The sequence below is a fragment of the Antrostomus carolinensis genome, unplaced genomic scaffold, assembly GCF_000700745.2.
Source record: "Antrostomus carolinensis isolate BGI_N321 unplaced genomic scaffold, ASM70074v2 scaffold2592, whole genome shotgun sequence".
In the NCBI taxonomy this organism is placed as follows: Eukaryota; Metazoa; Chordata; class Aves; order Caprimulgiformes; family Caprimulgidae; genus Antrostomus; species Antrostomus carolinensis.
Window position 1 is genome coordinate 31,068 of NW_010301505.1, and position 10,618 is coordinate 41,685.

Here is a 10,618-nt window from a genome sequence, read left to right on the forward strand (position 1 = left end):
ACCCAATCGTATCAGGACAGGGCAAACTACCTTTAAACTATAATCAATTGCAATACTTTCCCCAAAGCATAAGCATTCACAAGTCCTCCCCATATTTTTTTTTTTTAATTATTATTATTTTGGGGCGGGGGGGAATTCTCATTTTGAGATAATGTTTAGAGTTACTTATTTTAAAAGAATGCATCTCCCACTTACTCCCCACCTCCTTCTCTTTGTGCCATGCAACATTGCCATATTGAAGAAGTGCCCACACATGTTCTTGGAGAAGAAACATCATAGAATCCCAGACTGGTTTGGGTTGGAAGGGACCTTAAAGATCATCCAGTTCCAACCCCCCTGCCATCAGCAGGGACACCTTCCACTAGACCAGGTTGCTCAAAGCCTCATCCAACCTGGCTGAGAACACTTCCAGGGAGGGGGCATCCACAACTTCCCTGGGCAACCTGTTCCAGTGTCTGACCACCCTCACAGTGAAGAATTTCTTCCTAACATCTCTCCACAAAACCTTTTGACCAGCTGTAGAGAAGACACCACGCAGCCAGCATTTTTCTCCCTACATAAATGCTTCTGCCCAGCAGCATTCATTCATCCTGGGTGCTGGTAAGAGTCAGGACACCTGCCACCTTGGTATTTGTCTGATATTCATATGAGGCAACGCTTACAGCACTTCAAACCACCCGGCTCTTTTCAGAAGCTTCTAAGCTGGGAAACCACTTGCACAGCCGAGGCTGCGCCACTCCCAGCTTCCCGTCACCTGCAATTAACCAACTGGAGCTTTCTTCTTTCCACTCCAACAACCAGCATCAGCACACAGTTCCCAGCTTGTTTTGATGGCCACATAGGTTGGGGCATCGTATTTGCTTATGGGCTCCAGGGGGGCAGCACAAGCTGCAGAAATCTGAGCATTTCGGGTTGAGTTTGAGCATTAACCTGTCCCAGAGGAGCGCAGATGATGAGCTGCAGCTGGGCCACATCCAGGTTCATCCAGGAAGCGATGCAGGGCAGGGTGCTGTGCAGTTCAATACCCATCAGTTCCCCAGTACTGAGCCTCAGGGGATTCCACATTCAGCCACAAGAATAAACATCAGCCCAGCTAAGAACTTAAAGCTCTGTCTTACTGTCCAGCTCTGGACCATTTGTGTTCATCTCTTCTTCTCCTGCCCCCAGAAGCACATTCCCAGGATTTCATGGAATCCCAGACTGGTTTGGGTGGGAAGGGACCTTAAAGCCCATCCAGTTCCAACCCAGCAGGGACACCTTCCACTAGACCAGGTTGCTCAAAGCCTCATCCAACCTGGCCGAGAACACTTCCGGGGAGGCCCAGCCACAGCTTCTCTGGGCAACCTGGGCCACTGGCTCACCACCCTCACACCAAAAAATTTCTTCCTCACATCTCAGCTCCTTCTCCCCTCTGCCACTTTCAAGCCATCACCCCTTGTCCTGTCACTCCCTGCCCGTGGCCAAAGTCCCTCCCCAGCTTCCTGGAACCCCTTCAGGTACTGGGAGGCCACTAGAAGGTCTCCCCGGAGCCTTCTCTTCTCCAGGCTGAACAGCCCCAACTCTCTCAGCCTGTCCTCACAGCAGAGCTGCTCCAGCCCTGGCATCATCCTGGTGGCCTCCTCTGCACTGGCTCCAGTAGCTCCATGTCCTTCTGCTGTTGGTGGCCCCAGCACTGGAGGCAGCACTGCAGGTGGTCCCACAAGAGCAGAGTACAGGGAGAGACAGGACAGTTCAGACAGTCATATATATATATTTTTTCCTGATGAGACAAGCCAGCTGGCACAGGCCATGTTATACCTTCTTGTGGCCCAAGGAAAGTCCGTCTGCAGCATTTTTAACCCCTCCTGTCATCTCCATTTCAACAGAAATACAAACACACCAGATAAGCAGCTCCTGGGTGGTTTGTACCAAGGCAGAGCCAGAATCCTCTCACCAGTTTCCCCTCCCCTGTAGCACTTGCTATGCAGTTCCTGACGCGCGGTATCAGGGCAGAGCGAACGCTGCCAATTAGCAAAGTCAGCTGGCACAGAACACCCGAGAGCCACAGGGCAGAACATCAGCTCTGCCAGAGCCTGCAGGCAGCAGCTCTGGAGCCACACTGCCATTAAAGGCATTTGAAACCACCAGGGGAAAGTGGGCATCTTCCAGAGACAAATCTGAGAGGAACCTTGATGTGACAAGCAAGATGACTTCTCCTCGACAGGCCAGCAGCCACTTGCTGAAACAGCCGCTTTGCCAGTCAGGGTCTACAGCCTCTTTTGGTTCTTCATCTTGCTTAGAAAACTGTAAAGCCTTCCCTCTCTCTCTGCCCAGCCTCCTCCTGCTCCTAGGAAGGATGTGGAGAAGCCACCTGCTATCACCATAAGAATGTCTCACCTGAATAACCACGTGGCCAAACCTGGACCTGCACAGGAGGACTCTGCATCCCAAGATGAGAACAGGAACAAAACCAGCTTGCAACACAACAGCCAGAGATAGGCTACACTGGAGACCCTCTCAAGTGTTTTAATCACTTGTCAGCTCTGAGGTGTCTGATACAGGATGAAAACATCCCATAAGCACGTAGCCCAGAAGTGCTGACCCAGTATAAACACCCTGAGCCAGTTCAAACACATTGCTGAAGTGTTGGCACATCAACTTTGTCCTGGCAGGCTCTGTGCCAGATCAGGTAACCTCTGTCCTCAGCCCAGCCTTATCAGATGGCAGAGAAGAGGTTATGCCAGAGCAGGTACCATCTGTTTTCCCACAGCTGGCACAAAAACCACAGAGCCAGCAGGAGCTGGGGACTGCCTGTTCCAGCCACTCTGGCAAATATGATGACAGGACCATGCTTGAGGTAGACAAATTTGTACAGCCAGGTGATCTGATGGCACACAGGCACATCGTTAATGATCACTGACCCACGGTTGGAAACACTTGGAACACGGCCCACAGTGCAAAGCTATTGCTGTGGCTTCTGCCTGATCCCAAGGGACACCAATAACGGGCAGGACAGCAGTGAATGATAGACCTGTCACCTGCAGAGTGAGGAGGCTGAGTGTGGTCACATTTCAAAGGTGGAAAGACAAAGAACAGCAGATCAGGTTGCCCAGAGCAGAATGATGCTCCCATGGACTTCCCTTTCCTTCCAGGCTAGCAAAGGAACAACTGTCCAAAGGAACAACTGTCCCTCACTCCAAGAAGGACATGGAGGTGCTGGAGCGTGTCCAGAGAAGGGAACGGAGCTGGGGAAGGGTCTGGAGCACAAGTGTGCTGAGTTCCCTTGTGGCTGAGGGAACTGGGGGTGTTGAGCCTGGAGAAAAGGAGGCTGAGGGGAGACCTTGTGGCTCTGTGCAAGTCCCTTGGAGGAGGGTGGAGAGAGGTGGGGGTGGGTCTGTTCAACCAAGGCCCAAGGGACAGGACAAGAGGAAATGGGCTCCAGTTGTGCCCAGGGCAGTTGAGATGGGATGTGAGGAAGAATTTCTTTGCTGCAAGGGTTCTGAGGCATTGGAAGGGGTTGCCCAGGGCAGTGGTGGAGTCCCCATCCCTGGAGGGACTGAAGAGTCGTGTAGACATAGTGCTGAGGGACATGGGTTAGTCATAGGGGACTGGTCAGTGTTGGGTTCATGGTTGGACTCAATGAGCTTCAAGGGCTTTTCCAACCCAAGCCATACTGGGATAGCTCTAAAGAGCCTGTTCCTTGCTTGCTCTTGGCCAAGCACCCTGCACACCACAGCAACCAGCAATAGCTGCCACCAGAACTCAGATCCTAGAGCACAGAAAAGCCTTTTGCAGGGAGTAAATGCAATATCCTTACCTTTGTGGCTGTCTGAGCAGGCTGGCAGAGATTAAAACCAGACATCTCCTAAGCAGACACCCACAGCACTGGGAGGTTTTTTTGTTCAGGGTTTTTTGGGGGTATTTTTTAGGTCAACTCAATTAGAATTAATAAAAATACCCCTAAAAAAAACCCAGCAGATAGTCAGTATGGCTGTTTTCAAAGGCAGAAGAGCACTTTAGAAGCAGATTGGTTTATTTGTTCCATGTAATTTACTTTAAAATGTGTCCCTGGATTCCTCATCAATTGCGTTTGAGATACTGCAAAGGTGACCTGGGAAGTTTTTAAATCACAAGCTCTATTAGATGCCACATCAAACAGCCAGAGTTTGGCGTGTGGATTAGGGGTGTGGAGGCAGCGCTGGTGTGTGTGTGTGTGGTGGGGATGTTTAAATCATCTGACTTTGGCTTTCCAAGGTCACATTTCTGGCAAGGACAAGAGCAAATGCCTGCAGACAGCCTTGGCTGTTTGAGATTCAGAGGAAGCATCTATGAAGTAGAACAAGACATGCCATCTGAAGCTGGCAATCTGTTGAAGGCCAATAATTTTAACACCCTACATCACCCTTCCTTTATCCCCAAAGTTCATAGCTCTGGAACAGTTCAAGACTAAGCAGATTAAATACACTTCTAACATTTGCAGAGAAATTAATAGTCAGCTGAAGTTCTCCCATCAATGCCACGTCTGTCCTCTCCCTCACCCCTCCAGCCTGATGTGCTGTAACATCCCTTGGCCAGGGGCTTGTGATCAGCACACAAGGACTGAGCCATGCTGTGGAGCACATCCTCTGTCACACAGAGAAGCCATCACTGATGTCCCAATAGAGCCCTTTCTCAGGATGCCAAGCTTTGGCCAGCCACAGCTGAAGAAGTCTTTTCCCAACAGCACCTCCCATAGCAAAATGAAAAGCACAGATACTAAGAAACAAGAAGGTAGAAGCTCTTTTGCTCTGCTGCAGATAGAAATGTGTGTCAGCCAGCAAGGTCCTTCTGAAGTTTCAGCCTTCCTCTTGCCCCTCCTGGGCAGAGAATCTGCTCCACAAACCAGGACTGCTGCAGGGAAGTGCTGTAGGTCTGAGCAGCAAGTCTCCATCCTTTCAGCTGGGGCAAATATTTAGAGAACACAAAGTATTCCTCTTCTCTTAAAGGACCCTCTTGGAGGGGTGAGCAGTTGTCTCCTTCTTCCCCATCAGCAGCTCCTCTCCCTGGACACAGGAACAACCAGAGAACCTCAGGAGCCCTGCACACAGGGGAACTGCACCATCCTCCCTCAGCTCTTTTATAGCCTCATTCAGAAGACAGAAAAAGAAAAACAAAATAGAAGACAGGCAGGATTCTTCAAAGCTGCCCAAATTAATGTGTTTTTGTACATCCCTCACTCTCCCCAGGTACCTCTGACACCCTGGGAGAACCCTGTTACCCTGCTCTCCTTCCACTCTAACCTCTAAAAAGCAGGTGTTTGCTTTTTACCAGAGAACTCCCTCCCTCATCACAGTGTGTCACCACTTAAATGCCCACTGATGTTCTCCACCTTTTAGCAACAGCAGGATGCAGGAGACTGAACTGCCCGAGGCTTGGAGGAGATTGACTGCTAGAACAGTGGTACCCTATTGCTGCCTCAGCTTTTTTTTATACAAAAACATGCACGAAGACCAGAGGTCCCACATTTTCCGAGTGCATCACACCCACTCCTTGTGTGTGCAGAAAATAACACAGCACCTCCAAAAAAAAACCTCCACCAGCTTGAGTGTCAGACTGCAGAGCCGAGATGCACACACGCAGTTGGCTTTTATACAGATTTATAGGAATTTGATAATTCTGTTGAGCTTCAGATCAGAGCAAGCAGTCTAGAACTCCTGAAAGGAGACAAAGTCATTTTTTTTCTAGACAAATGACAACATGAACATCACTGTGAATATCCAGGCCCTAAACGAGAACATGAACATCACTGTTTGAATATCCAGGCCCTGCTGCTGGAATCCAGTCCATGCTACAATTCCTAGCTCCTTGAAGATCAGCATTTAAAGGTCTTGCACCTTTACATTTACATCTTGCACCTATCACCTACACCTTACATCTGCACTTCTGCAGCCAAACACCTCCCCTTGCAATCCACTGCAAAAGCTTCAAGTCTCCTGCCCACCCAACAGCAAGTAATTGTTGTTCTGGATACCTGGTTTCTGTTGGGGCACAGGAGATCAGAAAGCAGCTCCCTCTTTATCAGCAGCTTTCTCCTCACTCCAGTTCCAACTGGAAACTGCTCTTCAAATCTCTCCCCCGTTAGGAGGCATAAATGCCAACTCTGCTGCAAGAAGAGTTGCAGACCTGGGGCAGTTTTCACATGTTGGAGGGGGGAACTCTGTGCCTCATCAGGCAGCACAGCCAGTCAAGAACCCATCTCCAAGTCATTAAGCTTGTCAGCTTTGTGTCTCAACCAAGCACTCGGCGTGATGCAGACTGAAATGTTCTGTGGCTGTTTTCAGTTCATGTCATAGCAGCATGAGAAAGGACTTGTGTATGTCATCTCAGCATCATCAGAACAGAAGCAGATATTCTGGAGTAACTTTCACTTCAGATTTTAAATATAAAAGGCAGAAGTGTATGTAACTCCCTTGTCTCACTGAAAGAAACCAAAGACTCCAGTCTTTCTTCACATGTCATGAGGTAGAACTCAGCTGAGACTTTCCATGCCTTTCTAGCTTTACCACACCAGTAGCAATTTTGCATTTCCCCACTAGACAAGCCAACACTCTGTCCTGCTCCAGGAGATGTAGGCTGTCAACTTCTTCAATACAACTTGCCAGGTCTCTTGATATCTCCTAACCCAACAGAAATCAGCAGCTTCACAGGTTCAACTCACAGCTGAGATTGCACAGAAGCAGTCAGAGCAGGGATGGCCCATTACCTTATAATTCATTCTTGAGCTAAAATGAAAACTTTTCAAAATGTAACTCACAAGAGTCCACCCAGAGCCAGCTCTCTCCTTGCTGTAGCTTTCAAGCCTAGAGGACAATGTTCTCTCTGATTTTAGGCCATGCACTGGTAGCTTTAATATCATACCTCACCACCCAGCCTGCCATTTCCAGTATCTTCCCGCAACAGCTCCCCAGCTGGAACGTATTCCAGTTTCATAATTTCAAGTCAGGCTCATAAATATTTAATGGGCATTTCTCAACCCATTTCTTTTAAAAGCCTGTCCATTATTCTTGCTTGCAGCAAGTACTTCTTCTAAGTCCTTGGTCTGCTATACACACATACTTGATGTTTCCCCGAAACTCAAGATATTTTCATATTCTGGAAGAGTTTTTATTCTGGTATCCCATAACTAGCACTTTTTTATTTTCCTATTCCTACTTTTTCCTAATGAATTTGTCATTGACAAAAAGATCACCGACTTCACCTCTCCCACCCTTGCTTCCCTCAAAAAAAAATCCTTCACCAGAGTTTGCAGGTTGGACTACATTGGCATGGTCAGACTTTCTCATAGTCGTGATTTTTACAGACAACTCTTTTTAAACCAAAGGCACCCACCATTTTAAACCAAATTCCTACCCACCAAGCCCCAGAGCTGCCTGAAGACAAAGAGACACTTGTCCAGGTCTGTCATGACCAGATCACATCACAATTTTACTTGATCTATGCTCATCATTTGTAAGTTTGTCCATTGGTACCTAGGTCAGTATTTTACAAGACCTAAACTCCAGCAAGTAGTATGGCAAGACAAGACACCAACTTGAAGTGTCTTTGCACCCAGAATAACTCTTATACCACACCTAACCCTCAAAATAGGAAGCATCTTTAAAAAAAAAAAAATAATCTTACCTTTGAAATATCCCCATTAGATTATAAATCTAACTTGATGCCCTGCTGAGAATTTTTAAAGCCTTCTCCACTGTATTCTAAAAGCATATAAGCAAAAAACCTAACATTTAATGAAGTGTAAAACTAATTATTATGAAATAAAACTAGCTGTTCACAAAGTGGAAAAACATCACATTTTCAAGTCCTATTTTCCTTTAAAATGTATTCCCTTCCCATCATCTACCGTGCTTTGCAAATGTAAAAATAAATATTCTTCACAGCAGAGTGCTGGCTTGAAGGCTCCGAGTCCAACAATAAAAAGCTTCACAATTTAATGGCCCTTAAACGCTCAACATCTTTTTCACTTAATGTAAAATACATCTGATCTAATAGCTGTGACTGAATTATATATATATGTTTTTTCTATTAAAAGTTAATTTTCTGAGTTGGCAGAGCAATACAAGCATTAGATTTTAAAAGTAAGTAATCTCTATAAACTTTCCAGGATTCAGAGATATTTCCAAGCCAGCTACTCAAAACAAAAGAGAAGTCACACATCCACTCTAAAAAGTGCTGCTACATACCAGGAACATTGTGCCAACAATCAGTTACAAGCCACGCTACCTGATTAATGGTGCTTTTCTGTTTCATGGAAGAGATCACAAAATATCTCCTGTGAAGCACCTCTCAAACAAAAAGAGAGGCATTCCATTTACATCTGACATTTCTGTGACCTCCCATTTCTTCTTTTCATTTATCAGCCACGTTTGTCCATGAATGTGTAAATATGGAAAGGTTCCTTCCCTGGGCAGGCAGTGCCTCACACCTGATTTTACTGAACACATGGATTATCACTGCCAGGGGAACTGCACCGACACACAGACACAGCCCAGATTTCAGCTTCACCTTCATGAGTCAATTGAGCCAAAAAAAAAACCCCCACAAACTGACACTGGGGCCTACAAGAAAGCTGGGGAGGGACTTTTCATAAGGGCAATTAATGACAAAACAAGGGGAAATGGGTTTAAGCTGAAAGAGGGGAGGTTTAGATTAGATATTAGGAAGAAGTTCTTCACTGTGAGGGTGGTCAGACACTGGAACAGGTTGCCCAAGGAAGTTATGGGTGCTCCTCCCTGGAAGTGTTCAAGGCCAGGCTGGATGAGGCTTTGAGCAACCTGGTCTAGTGGAAGGTGTCCCTGCTGCTGGCAAGGGGGTTGGAACTGGATGAGCTTTAAGGTCCTTTCCAACCCAAACCAGTCTATGATTCTATGACATACAGCATGGCCAAGGGACTCGCTCATTCACTCCGAGCCTGGAGCCATCCCCATGGGTACAGCATTTAAACAGTCCACACCTTTAACTCAAAACATTAAGATGACTTTCTTGCCTGCTATGATTTTATATTACCACCAATACCAAGGTAACAGAAAGGCCTGAGCTAGTATGTGTTACATGGAACACTGAATTACAGTGATCCCACGGAAACTCAGGTTTAGTTTCCCATTTCTACAGCATTTTTTACCTTGCATCTATTTCTAAAGTAGGATTTTCTTCCCAGGTAAGTACTTGAAAGTCCAGGTAGGAGTTTCTTCCCAAGTATAATCCTGCAAAGGACGAAATAACTGCAACTAAAACTTCACAAGTGCCTGCTGACAGCAAGCTCAGTGGCACTGCACCTCCAGGAGAACCCACTTTCTGATGTGTAACTGAAATGTTATTACATTCAGAAGATGCACAATTTGGCTCAGTGGGTTTCCCTCCCTGTCCCCCCAACAAGTAGCAGTTTTGCAACTTAATTATCTGCTTTTTAGTATCATATTAACAGGAGATACAGAGGAGCATTAAGGAAACTTTTTAAAAAGATAAACAAAACACCCCCCAAAAAAACAACCCCACACGACTTCCCAGCCCCAGCTACCAATTTACATTTCATAGAATAATGATAACTTCAATTATTCCTTTAAAAAATACCTACTGCAATGGATGAAGCCAGTAATTGTATCCATGTTTCAAGCAACATGACGTGGGGTTGAAGTTGCAAACGTGATCCTTAAGTCATTTAACATAACGAGAAACCACAGATCTCTGCCACTTGAATTCAGCTGCTGGAACAGCACTTAAAACAATCGTGTCTGGACACAGTAAGAACTTCAAGTGCACAACCTCAGCATTTCCAGGTCTCTGCTGGGATGGGTCAAGGAGTGCAGTACCAGGGAGTATTTGCACCCAGCAGCTCGCTGGTGATGATGTTTCAAGCTGGTGTTTAAGCGGTACGTTAATCCCCCCCCCCACCCTCCTTAAAACAAGGATGGCAAAAGTAAAACGTTCTAGCAGAAAGAAATTACTTTGTCTGCTGAAAAAATAAAAGAGGATGTAAATATAATTGGAAAAGCTTTTAATTAGTCTCTCTGCAGAAAAAAAAATAGGGTTGGAGATCAAAATACCCACATAGTACACCTGAGAACATATAAAGCTATCAGAAAATTAGCAGTGACAAGCACTTCACAATACCCTGTAGATTAGCTGACTCAGGGAAGTTGACAGAATATATCTACTGGCAGAGGAAGGTTTAGACACACCACATCTTGAAATAGTTCTACCAAAGTGCCACTTCCTCTTCAAAAAAAAAACAAAACCCAAAAACAAAACAAAAAAAAACCCCAAAACCTCCAATGCATATATATGAGTACATATATTTTTTTCCCCATCCAAAGTCAAATTAGGGATTTACAAGAACCCTAAAGAGAGTTTCTGCTAGGTGACTCAGAACACCATCAACTCCTTCAAAGATCCAAGGAAGAAGCTGTTGTTAAATACAACAGTTTCATTCATACTGCTCGTACCCTAACAACTTGACAACCTTACTCATTCTCATGTCCCACAGGCTAGACGAGATGATCCAAATAACCAAAAATAAATTAAGATAATGGTGAAATTAGAGAGCCCTTCACTTTCAAGTCACACCAAAGGAATAGACTTTGGTAGTGCCAAGAAATTATCC